Raw genomic sequence first — 15,523 nt, forward strand, 5'->3', positions numbered from 1 at the left:
AAAGGCTGAGTAGTATTCCATTGTATAAATATATCACAACTTCTTTATCCAGTCATCTGTCAATGGACATTTAGGTTGCTTCCATGTCTTGGCTATTGTAAATATTGCCGCTATGAATATTAGAGTGCAGGTGTCTTTCTGAATTAAGGATCCCTCTGTATATATGCCCAGGAGTAGGAACACTGGGTCATGTGATAAATCTATTTTTGGTCTTCTGAGGAATCTCCATACTGTTTTCCAAAATGGCTACACCAAACTACATTCCCATCAACAGTGTAGGAGGATTCCTTTTAAACAAAACCCTTTCCAGCATTTGTCATTTATAGACTTTTGAATGATGGTCATTCTGACTGGTGTGAGGTGAAACCTCATTGTAGTTTTAATTTGCATTTCTCTGATAATTAATGGTATTGAGCATTTCTCATGTGCCTTTGGCCATTTGTATGTCATCATGGGAGAATTACTTGTTTAGGTAGGTGTTTTGCCCATTCTTCGATCAGGTTGTTTGTCTTTTTCTTATTAAGTCGTATGAGCTGTTTATATATTCTGGAGATCAAGCATTGTCAGTTTCATCTTTTGCACATATTTTCTCCTATTCCATAGGTTGCCATTTTGTTTTGCCTGTGGTTTCCTTTGCTGTGCAAAAAATTGTAAGTTTAATTAGGTCCCATTTGTTTATTTCTACTTTTATATCTATTTCTTCGGTAGGCTGCCCTGGGGAACATTGCTGAGATGTACCTGAGATAAGGTTCTGCTTATGTTTTCTTCTAAGAGGTTTACTGTGACTTGTCTTACGTTTAAGTCTTTAATCCATTTTGAGTTTATTTTTGTGTATGGTGAGAGGGAGTATTCTAACTTCATTGATTTACATGCTGCTGTCCTTTTTCCCAACACCATTGCAGAAGAGACTGTCTTTATCCTATTGTATGTTCTTGCCTCCTTTGTTGAAGATTAATTGATCAAAAGTTTGTGGGTTCATTTCTGGGCTCTCTATTCTGTTCCATTGATCCGTATGTCTGTTTTTGTATCAATATGCTGTTTTGATTAATGTGGCTCTGTACTATTGTCTGAAGTCTGGGAGGGTTATTCCTCCAGCCTCATTCTTTTCCTTCCATTGTGTTTTGGCAATTCTGGGTCTTTTGTGATTCCATATAAATTTTATTATGATTTGTTCCAGTTCTGTGAAATAGGTCCTTAGTAATTTGATAGGGATTGCATTAAATCTGTAGATTGCCTTGGGCAATGTGGCCATTTTAACAATACTGATTCTTCAGACCCAGGAGCATGGAATATCTTTCCATTTTTTAAAGTCTCCTTTAGTTTCCTTGTAGTTCTTCATGTATAAGTCTTCCACTTCCTTGGTTAGATTTAGTCCTAGATATTTTATTACTTTAGGTGTAATTTTAAAAGGGATTGTTTCTTTACTTCCTTTTCCTGTTGATTCATCATTAGTGTAAAGAAATGCAACTGATTTTTGTACATTAACCTTGCATCCTTTTGTACATTAACCTTGTATCCTTTTGTACATTAATCTTGTGATCTTGTATCCTTGTACCTTGCCAAATTCTTTCATTAGTTCGTGTAGTTTTTGCGTGGACCTTTTAGGGCTTTCTATATATAGTATCATGTCATCTGCATATAGTAACAATCTTTTAGCTTCTTTTCCAATTTGGATCTCTTTTATTTCTTTTTCTTGCCTGATTGCAGCGGCTAGGATTTCCAACATTATGTTGACTAGAAATGGTGAGAGTGGACAACCTTGACTTTTCTCAGATTTTAGTAGGAAGGTTTTCAGCATTTCACCATTGAGTTCTATGCTGGCTGTAGGTTTGTCATAAACAGCTTTTGTTATGTTGAGATATGTTCCCTCTATACTCACTTTTATGAGGATTTTTATCATAAATGGGCATTGAATTTTATCAAATGCTTTTTCTGCTTCTAGTAAGATGATCTTGTGGTTTTTGTCCTTTCTCTTGTTGATGGGGTGTATTACATTGATTGATTTGCATATGTTGAACCATCCTTGTGTTCCTGGGATGAACCCGACTTGATCATGGTGTATGACCTTTTCTATGTGCTTTTGGATTCTGTTGCTAATATTATGTTGATGATACTTGTATCGATGCTTCTTCAGTGATATTGATCTGTGATTATCTTTTTTGGTAGCGTCTTTGTCTGGTTTTGGTATCAGGGTGATTGTGACTTCATAGAATAAGTTTGTGAGTACCCGCTCCTTTTCAATCTTCTGGAAGATTTTGAGAAAGACCGGTATGAGTTCTTTCTATGTATGCTAGAATTCCCCAGTGAAGCCATGTGGTCCTGGACATTTGTTTGTTGGGTTTTTTTTTTCTTTAATACTTATTCAATTTCATTTCTAGTGATCAGTTTGTTCTAGTGGTCAATTTCTTCTTGATTCAGTCTTTGTGGACTGTATGTTTCCAGAAACTTGTCCATTTCTTCAAGGTTATTCATTTATTTTCCATAAAGTTGTTCACAGTATTCTCATATGATATTTTGAATTTCTGTGGTATTGGTTGTAATTTCTCCATTTTCCTTTCTTATTTTGATTATTTGTGCTCTGTCTTTTCTCTTCTTTGTGAGCTAGGCCTGAGGTTTGTCAATTTTATTTACTCTTTCAAAAAACCATCTCTTTGTTTGATTGACTTTTTCTATTGTTTTTTTAAATCTCTATTTATTTCCTCCCTGATCTTTATTGTTTTCTTCCTTCTGCTGACTTTAGGTTTTGTTTGCTCTTCTTTTTCTAATTCTTTTAGTTGGTTGGTTAGGTTGCTTATTTCAGATTGTTTATCTTTTTTGAGGAAGGCCTTTATTGCAATGAACTTTCTTCTTAGGACTGCTTTTGCTGCATCCCATAGATTTTGTGTGGTTGTGATTTTTGTCATTTGTCTCAAAGTATTTTTTTAATTTCTTCTTTGAATTTATCATTGACCCATTGGTTTCTTAGTATCATGTTGTTTAATCATCATGCTGTCGTTTTTTTCTCCTTTGTTTTGCTGTAGTTGATTTCTAGTTTCATGGCATTGTGTTCAGAAAAAAATGCTTAAAATAATTACTATCTTCTTAAAATTGTTGAGTCTTCTTTTGTGCCCAAGTGCATGATCCATCCTAGAAAGTGTTCCATGTGCACTGGAAAGAATGTATATTGTAATTTTGGGGGATGTAATATTCTGAAAATATCAACCAAGTCTAATTGTTCTATTGTATCATTTAGTTGCTGTGTTGCCTTTATCTTTCTGTCAGGAAAACCTGTCAAGTGATGTGAATGGGGTGTTAAAATCTCCTACTATGATTGTGTTCCCATAGATTTCTCTCTTTATATTTGTTAGTATTCACTTTATGTATTTAGGTTCTCCTATGTTTTGTTCTTGTATGTTAACATGTATACTATCCTCATCTTGCATTTTGCCTTCAATCATTATATAGTGCCCTGTTTATCTTTATTTATGGCTTTAGTTTTTAAGTTATTTTGTCTGTAATCAGTATTGCTACTCCTACTTTGTTTTTTTTCCATTTGCATGGAATATCATTTTCAATCCTCTCATTCTCACTCTATGTCTCTTCTTCTCCCTAAAGTGTGTCTCTTGTATACAGCATATTGTATGTTCTTGTTTTATTTTCCAATATACCACTCTGTCTTTTGATTGGAGCATTTAGTCCATTGACATTTACAGTAATCATTGATAGACTTGTATTTATTGCCATTTTGAACTTAGTTTTGCAGTTGATTTGGTATTTCCTCTTTGTTTCTTTCTTTTTCTTTTTGTGGTTTGATAATTTTCCTTGTATTATCTCTGTTTTATTTTGTGTGTGTCTCCGTTGTAAGTTTTTGTCATGTGGTTACTCTGTTTTTTACATATACTAACCCATTACTATATCTGTTTGTTTTAAACAGATAGTGATATAAGTTCAAACCATCCTGCCAAAAACAAAAAGAAAAAGAAAAGAAAAATACTCTTAATTTTCTTGCTCCCCTCTCCCACTCTTAATGATTTAGACGTCTCTCTTACAATTTCATGTTTATCCTGTTGTTATTCATTGTAGTTATCACCTTTCCAATTATGTTTTTTTTTTCCTTTCAGTAGAAACCTGGTCATCCTGATTATAATATGTCTTGGTGTGGTTATGTTTGGTTTCTTCTTGTTTTGGACCCTCTGTGCTTCCTGTACTTGGATATCTGATTGCTTCTTTAGGTTTGGGATATTTTCAGTCATGATTTCTTCAAATACCTTTTCAATCCCTTTTGCTTTTTCTTCTCCTTCTGTGACCCCTATTATGCATAGGTTGGAATGTTATATATTATCCCATAGATCCCTTATATTGCTTTCATTGTTTTTTTTTTTTTTCTTGCTTTTCTGTCTGCTGTTCTGATTGGGTGACTTCTCTTATCATGTCTTCTAAGTCACTTATTCATTCTTCTGCATTGTCTAGTCTGCTTTTGACTGCCTATAGCTTGGCTCTTTTCATAGCCATTGAGTATTATGTTTTTAATTATCTCCTCTTTATAGTTTCAATTTCCTTTTCATAATGTTCTCTCTCTATTTATAGTCTCTTTTATTTCTTTCAGTGCTTTCATCACTCCAGTTTTGAAGTCATGATCTAGTAGACTATTGAGATGTATTTCATTGACTGTTCTTTCTGGGGATTTCTATTGTTCTTTTAATTGAGAATCATTCCCCTCCTTCTTCATTTTACTTATATCTCTCTGGCACTATGGATTATGAAGTATCAGTTATCTTCTCTGGCCTTCAAGGGAATTTTTTTTTTGAAGAGGATGTGTTCCTGTGTAGACTGTGCACCCCTAATAATTTTGTTGCTAGGTCTGTTTTTAGTATGGATGGTAGCCATGTCTTTCTTCCATGTGTGTTGTCTGTTATCCTTTTGATTAGGGATGTGGCTGGTGTTGTGGTGACCAGAGCCTTCTCTGGTTTTTTAGTGTGGTCTCCTTTTTGTTCTGTGGTTGTCACAGCTCTGTCAGGGACTGGGTCTGTTTCCTTTTTGTTGGGAGTGAGGCTTCCAGACCTGGTTCTGAGCTCTGGTGCATAGTAGGTGGGGTTGGAGCACTTTAAGTACTTTTTCTTGACTCTGCCCTTGTCCTAGCTTTAGTCACAGGAATGTCAGTGTGCTGCTCTGGTGTCCCCCAGGTTCTCTGCCCTCAAAAATACCAGTGCAATTCCACTGAATTCTGGGTCACACACTTGGTTGGTGATGCACTATCAGGTCAGTGGCATCCCCAGCAGCAAACACTGCACCTGCACTTGCCCTGATGCACAAACTCTGCTCACTTGTCTTAGATGCCTACACCAGTAGGGCTTCCAGCACTCAGTGACTGCATTCATGCTACCAGATCAGCACCATGCCAAGTGCCAAATGCTGCCCCTTCAATCACCCCACTTTGCAAATTCTGCTCACTCTTCCCAGAGGCCCACAGGTCATGCTACTTGGTCAGAACTACTCTCAGTGCTGCATCCACTCAGGGTAGGTGGGCTCACAGAAAATGGCCACACCAGCACTCACCCTCACTCTGTGCCAGAACTCTAGTCCTTGCCCATTTGTCTTAGAGGTGTGGGTCCACAAAGGCACCTGCATAGCAAAATGGTCCCCTTTGCTTGGTGTTGTAAACAAATTTCAGTCCTGCCTGTGAAGTTGTGGACCCTCTGGGTATGAATTCGTGTTTCAAATCCACCTCTGCCTGGGAGCTGAACACTAAGGGATATGGTGGTTGTGCTGGAGCCCTGCCTCTCTTCTAAGAACACATCAGCAATGGTGCCACAGGCCTGTGTAGACAAAGGCTATGGCCCAGCTGCATTGTGCTCCTCCCTACAATGCACACCAGCAGTATTGTTTTCTTTTTTTAATTTTATGGAGAACTCAGGCTGTTCTGTTCTCTATACCCTCCCAGACATAGTTCATAGCATACTTCAGCCCCCTGAGATGGCCTCTGTGCAGTTGGCCCCAGTCCACCACCTGGCTCTGGCAGCCATTCCCAGCCCACCCCCTGCTGGCTTGTGTCTAGGGCTGAGGTCACAGGGAAACTTTGTACTCATTTTACTTATTGTTTTGTGGGCCAAGGGCTGCTTTGCACAGATCCAAGCCTTGAAGCTCCCCCCTCAGTGTAAGAGTGCTAATCCTCCTTTGTCACTCCCACACTGGGGGAGTGGTCCCGCGCTATTTTCCTTCTTTTTTTTTTTCATTTTTCCTACCAGATTTATGGTGAATTTTGTCTGTTTAAGAAGGTGATGTTCTGTCAATGTTCAGTAGGTGTTCTGAGTGAATAGGTGGGTCCCTGGGTGTCTCTCGGTGTATTTGTGGGAAAGAGTGAGTTAGTAGTGTCCTTCTACTCCACCATCTTGGCTGCTCCTGACTCCTCTTTCTTAGATTTGATACTGAAATTACTAATAATTGGCCAGAATTCTCAAACAATGTTTCCATGATCTATTCAGACAGATATTGTATACCTGTCTGAAAATTAACATGACATTTCTTATTTTTAAAAAATTGACAGCACATTCTGCAGGGAAGAAGTAAATATAAGTGTAATCCTATGAATTTTCAATAAAAGGATGAACTAATGGAAAGTCTGGTAGCCATGTACAGTCAATATCAGTTATCTTTGTTCTACCTTCCTTGATAATGCCTTTTTCTGTGGTACTAATTTCTTCTCTTCCCTCTACTGATCAAAACTTCTCCATTCGAAGGCATTGGTGGTATAGTGGTGAGCATAGCTGCCTTTCAAAACTTCTCCACTCTCCACTGTGAACAAAAATTAAAACTAAAATGTCTTAGCCAGACATCCAAAGTCCAACATAGTTTTATCTTAATTCCATTCCCCCACAATCCATATAATTCTAGGAAATAAAGGTGAACATGTCAGTCTAATACTGGAAGACACTGCACTTCTTTTGAATGTTTATTGGTGAATGTCTAATATCAGTTTTAGATTTTTTTCCTCTTGGGCTAAATCTAATTCCCCAAAAGTAAATATTTAAGTATTTTCTCTGCTGGGTTTAAGCCTTACAAGTTATTTATTAATTATAGACTAGAATCATCCTTATATTATGAGATAATGAAATACAAAACACATTTCAAATTGCTTCTCCACTCACTCTCCTCTTTCTTTTAGAGAATAAAAGTTTATTGTTGAATTTTAATGCATAATTAAAATATATCTATATATTTATTTATATTTATTTATTGAAGTATAGTCAATTTACAATGTTATGTCAATTTCTGGTGTACAGAATAATGCTTCAGTCATACATTAACATACATATATTCTTTTTATATTCTTTTTCACCATAAGTTACAAGATATTGAATATAGTTCTCTGTGCTATACAGTATGGAATTGTTGTTTATATATTATATATATATATTAGTATCTGCAAATCTCAAGCTCTCAATTTAGCCCTTCCCACTCTCTTCTCCCTCTGGAAACCATAAGTTTGTTTTCTATGTCTGTGAGTCTTTTTTTTTTTAATAATTTCATCTATTTTTTAGATGCTACATATAAGTGATATCATATGGCATTTTTCTTTCTCTTTCTGACTTCACTTAGAATGATATTTCCCAGGTCCATTCATGTTGCTTTAAATGGCATTATTTTATTATTTTTTATGGATGTGTACATTATTCCATTGTATAAATATACAACTTCTTTATCCAGTCATCTGTCCTCTTGTTAATCTTACTGGAGAAGCCAAATCTTACTGGAGAGACCAATGCTCACTGCCTAGGTCACAAGTGGAATAGTCAATTTGTTTTGGCTTGCTTTGAACTGAAAATTGTTGTGTTAGAGGATTTCATTTCCTATGATGATGCCTTTTTCCACACAGTAATGTTCCCACTGTTTAGTCATACCTTTCCTGAATCTCCCTACATGGACAGAAATGTCAAGCTTCACCATGAGAGACACAAGCTCGTAGACTTTATACTTCCAGAATGATTCAAGAGTTGGATGTAAGACTCAGGTTAGAATCAGTGCATTAAGTTGTTCAACAAATAAATTACACAGACTTAGTATATGCCAACCTCAGACACTGGCTGCAAGTGGAGTCAGGGTATTCACAAACCAGAAAGCATCACTGAGTTTGATGTCCAGAGTTTTTACTTGGGCTTTATAATTTATTAAATCATTGGACACATGATTAATCTCCATCTCCAGCACCATCTCCTCCCATCTTCCCAGAGTCCAGCATGGCCCTAATTTTCAACCCTCTAATTATGTGGCTGGTCTTTCTGGGATTAGCCCTCATGCTGAAGTTAACTTGGGGCCCACTACCATGAGTCACCTCATTAGCATAATAGACACTCTTCTCACTCAAGAAATTCCAAGAGTTTTGAAGTTCTGTGTCTGGTACCAGAAATAAAGGACAGATATTTTATTTATTATACCACTGATAATAACTCTAAAAATTTGGTATGCATGAGAACTACAAAGGAGATTGTTTAAAATTTTACCCTTTGTAGAACTGAATTGAGGCTCAGAACTTCCTAACTTTCAGGAGCACATAAAGAATGCTACATTGCTGATGAGCATGTAAATTGGTACAATCACCTGAGAAGCAAATATCTGTCAGTATCCACTTTAACCTGAACATACAGATAAACCTATTCCAGCAAATCTGCTTCTAGGTAAATACCTAATAAAAGTGGCCACTGTCAGGAAAAACTGAAACATTTTGAAACACACACTCAACCACACAAAAGATTACTTGGTGTCTGTCTAGCTCACCCTTTGAATATTTCAAATTCAATGTTACTGAGCTATTTTCTAACTCTGTAGGTAGTAGGAAACATACAGTACTATAAATTATTATTTTTCTTTAGAAATGCTAATGTACTTAATCTTGTGGAATGCAACTGCTGGGTACCATTGCCTCAGTGTGCTGTTGTTTGCCTAGATTTCTTCTTTAAAGGAACCCTTCATCTCCTCTCTAATTCACCATTTCTAAGAGGGTCAACACATAAATTGGTGTGAAAGACAAGACTTATAAAATATGATAGCACATCTTAATTTGACCTTCAAGGCCTTTTACATTCTGGCCTCAAGCATCATTTCCAAATTCAACTTTTTATTTCCCTTTCTCAACTCATATTCCAAAGACTGTTACTGACACTTCAACCATCTTGCATGATGTCTTCATCCATTACCCAATTCCTTTCCCAGCATGCATGCTCACACACACAAACACACACAAACAGGACCACTTCCACCTGCCTTCCTTTCCTCTTTGAACTTTTTGAGCACTACTGTGAGCCACTCATTTAAATTTCAATTATTCATCATCTTACATATTTACCTTTGTGCATACCAATCTCTCCTTTTGCTTGGCAAGTTCTGAAGGCTTATCCTTCCTGTTATTAACTGATTTGTTATCTGGTCCTGGGGTGAAGTCTTTTATGCATATGAGTTGAAAGAGAAGCAGTCAAGGGAATGGTTGATGAAGAAGTATAAAAATTGCCATGTTGGAAAATCTAGGACAGCAAAAAGAAAAACAAACAAAAATAATTGGTCATGCAGAGAAACTGTGAAACCAATGATCTTTATGCTTTAAGTCCAGGATTACCTCCCTGCCTAGTTCATTGGAATTCAAACCTAGGAATTTGCCCATGTGGTCCCACACCAGCTCCACTTTCTGCTTCTGCTATTCATTCTTGTGGAATTGTCTGTATGACATCTGCCTTCAGCCTGTCTTTGTCTTCTGGTTTCTGCTCATGTCCCTTCATCCCAGTTCTTAGTGACTTGTCAGATGTCACTGAGATCACAGCCATGAAGTTCCTTATACCATGTCTGGTGCAGGGTAGGTGCTCAGTGAGGATTTTCCTTCTTCTTAAAGTAGCTCAGATTTGTTATTATGCTTCCCGTGGAAGTGAGCAAAAGGCTTTTATTAAATTAGGAAATAAAAGCAACCTGTGTTGTTTCTTGGTCAAAGATGTCAGCCTGAGGCAGAATTCCAAGTTGGATGCTTGGAGAGTCAGTGGGAGCACCACAGGACCCTCTCCCTCCTTGTCTCTCTAGAAAGGACTCACTTGCTCATTGTCCTTTAGGGGCTTAAGGAGCAAGTCTGAACTCACAGCTCCTTGTTCACATCAGAGGCTGCCATCCAACCACTGCTTGCCCCTGACTCCACCCTCTCCTCCAGCAGCACCAGCTCAACTCCAGAGTAGAAGCTGAGAGCAGTGTCTGTAGATCAGAGTCCAGACAGCTAGCTCTTCCTGCATAAAGTAGGGTGCCCCTGCACTGAGCTGTGTTGAAAGGCAGCAAGCATCCACTTTTTAGCAGGTAGGACTTCCCCCTTCTCCACTCTCTCACCCTTTGTGTCTCTTCCCCCTCTCCCCTTCCTCCCCTCCATCCTTCTCTAACACACCCTTGAATGGATGATGCTGGCTTGCAGCTGTTAACTTAGTTCTTTTTTATAAACCCAGTAGTTTATTTCAAAGTAGAGATTTTAGGCTTACTGAACAAAATCCCACTACAATTGACACTTATACAGACACTAGACTACTGTACACTTAAAAAAAGAAAAAAATCAAGAAGGGCCAAGGTGGTAGAGTAGAACGACACTCTTAGCTCACCCTCTCCCACAAATGCACCAAGACTGACATCCACTGACCCACCTATCCAATCAGAAAGTCTGATGAACTTTGACAGAACTTCACCTTCATCAAAAGACAAAACACGCCATTAATCTGGTAGGAGAAAAGGAAAATAAAAGGAAGAAAAAGGAAAATAGTGCAGTCTAGTCCCATGGGGAGGGAGCAGCAAAGGTGGTATAGTGCTCATTTGTTGGGTCTCTCCCACTCCAATGAAGAGGTCAGCTGGATGGAGGGGGAACCTCTGAGGCTTGAAATTGTGTAGAATAGCCCTTGACTGACAGAACAAAGTTAAATGGGCAAAAAGGGTCCTCATGATCCCCAAGCTTAGACACGAACCAGCAGGTGTGGGATGAAACAGACTGCCTGAGCCTGATGGAGGACTTGGGCCAACTGTACAGAGGCAACCTCAGGAGATTTCAATGTGCTGTGTGCCATCGCTGGGAAGGTATACAGAGCAGAACAACATGAGTCCCACATAAAATATGAAAAAAAAGGCAAAGCAACACTGCTGGTGTGCCCTGGGGGGAGGGGTGCCATAGCTTTTGTCTTTGAAGACTTGTGGCATCATTTCTGGTGCCTTTTCTGGAGAAGAGAGGTGGGACTCAACCACACCCACCATATACTCTAATGTGCACCCAGGTGGAGGCAGGGTTGAAATCTCAATCCCTACCTAGGGGCTCTGCAACCTCATAGAGGGGACTCAGATTTGTTTACAGCCCCAGGAAAATAGGAAAGTTCTGCTGCAGTACCTCTGTGAACTAATGCTTCTAAGACAAATGAACAAGGAGCAGAGTTCTGGCACAGAGCAGGGGTGATGGCTGGTATGACCATTTTATCCAAGTCCACCTAAAGAGCATGGAACTGAAGTGAAGTTGGGAGGGGCACTGAAAGACAGAGTGACCCAACCACCTACCATGCACAAGTGCCCCACCACAATGCAGCATTTGGAGGAGACATGACACACCCGCTGACTGGCACTGGGAGCAGCACAGGTGAGGGGCACAATTGGAGGGCCTCTGGAACCAGTGAGTGGAGTTCATGCAGCAGGGTGAGAACAGGAGCAGCGACAACCACAAAATAAAAAGGAGATCTCATTTAATAGCCAGGGAAGACTCCTGCTACCAGATCACAGGCCAAATCCCCAACAAAAAGGATAACAGGCAAAAGACAGGAAGACATAGTAACCACCCATACTTCAGACAGAGCTATCAACAAAATTATTAAGAGCACATAGTGCCCACAAGAACACATCCACATTTTTTCATTTTTTTCTTTTACCTTTTAAATTTTTACTTTTAAAAATTTTAATGTTTCTATGTTTAACTCCTTTTAAAATATTTTTAAATTAATTTTTAGTTTGTCTCAATTTCATTTTTATTTATCCTTGCTTTATTCTTCCATTATCGATTAGACTCCATTTTCAAATCTTTTTTCTTCTTTTAAGCTTTTAAAATTTCTCACAATTTGTTTTTTATCTCTTTGTTTTGTTCTTCTATTATTTATTATAATCAGTATTCAAATATTATTTTCTACTTTTAAGATTTTTAAAATTTGTCTCAACTCAATTTTTATTTCTCTTTGACTTGTTCTGTTATTGTTCATAATCTGTATTCAAATCTTATTCTCTTCTTTTAAATTTCTTTTTTTTTAGCTTTATTTCTGCATCTGTTTTAGGTAAATAAGTAAATAAACCCCTTTAGGAACAGAGAAGATAACTGATACTCCATAATCAATAGTGCAGGAGAGATATAAGTAAACTAAAGAAGTAGAGGAACAACTCCCACTTAAAAGAACAGGTAAAATCCCCTGAAAGAATGATCAATGAAATAGACCTTGATAGTCTATTAGAACATGACTTCAAAAAAAGGAGAGATAAAAGTACTAAAGACACAAAAAGAGATTGTGTGTAGAGGCAGAGAATATGTCAAATAGGAAATTGAAACTTTATAAAGACAAGTGAATTAAAATAGGAAAATACATCTGCTGAGATAAGAGCTGAGTTAAAAGTTGTAAAAAGTAGGCTACATAAGCAGAGGAATTAATAAGTGACTTAGAATACAGGACACAGAAATCAACCAATCAGAACAGAAGAGAGGAAAACAAACAAAAACCAATGAAAACAACAAAAATCAATGAAAACAATTATCCTATGGGATAATATAAAGCTTGCCAAAACCTACGCACAATAGGGGTCTCAGAAGGAGAAGAAAAAGCAAAAGAGTTTGAAAAGGTATTTAAAGAAATAATGACTAAAAACTTCCCAAACCTAAAGAAGTAATCAGATATACAAATACAGGAAGTACTGAGGCACCCAAACAAGAAGAAACCAAACAGACCCACACCAAGACATATTATAATCAGGATGGCCAGGGTTAAAGATAAAGGAATGATTCTAAAGGCAGAAAGAGAAAAACAAAGAGTTAGTTACAAAGGAAACCTCATAAGGCTTTCAGCTGATTTCTCTACACAAACACTACAAGCCAGAAGGGAGTGGCAAGGTATATTCAAAGTAATGAATGAAAAATGACGCAAGCTATGATAATTTATCCAGCAAGTCTATCTTTTAGAATAGAAGGAGAAATAAAGATCTTCACAGATAAGCAAAAACTAAAAGAATTTAGCAACATTAAAATTATGCTAAAAGAAATATTGAACGGTATACTCTAAATAGAAAAGAAGCAGGATGCTTTTGAAAGGAGACAACCATAATTGGAAATGTGATAACTACCATGAATTACAACAGAATAAACATGAAATTGTAAAACAAGACATCTAAATCATTAAGAGTGGAAGAGGGGAGCAAGAAAATATAGAGTTTTCTTCATTTTTAAAAATTTTTTTGGCCTCAGTCAGAAGGATTTGAGCTTATACTACTATCTGTTTAAAACAAACAGATATAGCAATGGGTTAGTATATGTAAAAACCAGAGTAACCACATGACAAAAACTTACAACGGAGACACACACAAAATAAAACAGAGATAATACAAGGAAAATTATCAAACCAACAAAAGGAAAAAAGAAAGAAACAAAGAGGAAATACCAAATCAACTGCAAAACTAAGTTCAAAATGGCAATAAATACAAGTCTATCAATGATTACTGTAAATGTCAATGGACTAAATGCTCCAAGCAAAAGACAGAGTGGTATACTGGAAAATAAAACAAGAACATACAATATGCTGTATACAAGAGATGCATTTTAGGGAGAAGAAGAGACATAGAGTGAGAATGAAAAGATTGAAAATGACATTCCATGCAAATGGAAAAAAAACAAAGTAGGAGGAGCAATACTGATTACAAACAAAATAACTTAAAAACTAAGGCCATAAATAAAGATAAATATGGCACTATATAATGATTGAAGGCAAAATGCAAGATGAGGATATTATACATGTTAACATATAAGAACAAAACATAGGAGAACCTAAATACATAAAGTGAATACTAACAAATATAAAGAGAGAAATCTATGGGAACACAATCATAGTAGGAGATTTTAACACCCCATTCACATCACTTGACAGGTTTTCCTGACAGAAAGATAAAGGCAACACAGCAACTAAATGATACAATAGAACAATTAGACTTGGTTGATATTTTCAGAATATTACATCCCCAAAAATTACAATATACATTCTTTCAAGCGCACATGAACATTTGCTAGGATGGATCATGTACTTGGCCACTAAAGAAGACTCAACAATTTTAAGAAGATAGTAATAATTTTAAGCATTTTTTTTCTGAACACAATGCCATGAAACTAGAAATCAACTACAGAAAAACAAAGGAGAAAAAAACGACAGCATGATGATTAAACAACATGATACTAAGAAACCAAAGGGTCAATGATAAAATCAAAGAAATTAAAAAATACTTTGAGACAAATGACAAAAATCACAACCACACAAAATCTATGGGATGCAGCAAAAGCATTCCTAAGAAGAAAGTTCATTGCAGTAAAGGTCTTCCTCAAAAAAGATGAACAATCTGAAATAAACAACTAACCAACTAAAAGAATTAGAAAAAGAAGAGCAAACAAAACCTAAAGTCAGCAGAAGGAAGAAAACAATAAAGATCAGGGAGGAAATAAATAAAATAGAGATTTAAAAAACAATAGAAAAAGTCAATCAAACAAAGAGCTGTTTTTTTTGAAAGAGTAAATAAAATTGACAAACCTCAGGCCTAGCTCACAAAGAAGAGAAAAGACAGAGCACAATCAAAATAAGAAAGGAAAATGGAGAAATTACAACCAATACCACAGAAATTCAAAATATCATATGAGAATACTGTGAACAACTTTATGGAAAGTAAATGAATAACCTTGAAGAAATGGACATGTTTCTGGAAACATACAGTCCACAAAGAATGAATCAAGAAGAAATTGACCACTTGTACATACTGATCACTAGAAATGAAATTGAATTAGCATTAAAGAAAAAAAAACCCCAACAAACAAATGTCCAGGACCACATGGCTTCACTGGGGAATTCTAGCATACATAGAAAGAACTCATACCGGTCTTTCTCAAAATCTTCCAGAAGATTGAAAAGGAGCGGGTACTCACAAACTTATTCTATGAAGTCACAATCACCCTGATACCAAAACCAGACAAAGACACTGCCAAAAAAGATAATCACAGATCAATATCACTGAAGAAGCATAGATACAAATATCATCAACATAATATTAGCAAACAGAATCCAAAAGCACATAGAAAAGGTCATACACCATGATCAAGTCGGGTTCATCCCAGGAACACAAGGATGGTTCAACATATGCAAATCAATCAATAATATACCCCAACAACAAGAGAAAGGACAAAACCCACATGATCATCTTAATAGATGCAGAAAAAGCATTTGATAAGATTCAATGCCCATTATGATAAAAATCCTCACCAAAGTAG

The 15,523-nt window shown here is 36.8% G+C and overlaps 1 long non-coding RNA gene across 1 annotated transcript; it reads right to left on the bottom strand.

The window, feature by feature from the left end:
• Nucleotides 1-415: 415 nt before the first annotated feature.
• Nucleotides 416-10,128, bottom strand: LOC116660814. Its single transcript, XR_004316460.1, has 3 exons — nucleotides 9,320-10,128; nucleotides 2,496-2,501; nucleotides 416-429 (listed from the first exon to the last, which is right to left on the bottom strand). It is a non-coding gene; the product is annotated as an uncharacterized LOC116660814 (long non-coding RNA).
• Between the last annotated feature and the right edge of the window lie 5,395 nt (nucleotides 10,129-15,523).

The sequence above is a fragment of the Camelus ferus genome, chromosome 31, assembly GCF_009834535.1.
Source record: "Camelus ferus isolate YT-003-E chromosome 31, BCGSAC_Cfer_1.0, whole genome shotgun sequence".
Classification (NCBI taxonomy): domain Eukaryota; kingdom Metazoa; phylum Chordata; class Mammalia; order Artiodactyla; family Camelidae; genus Camelus; species Camelus ferus.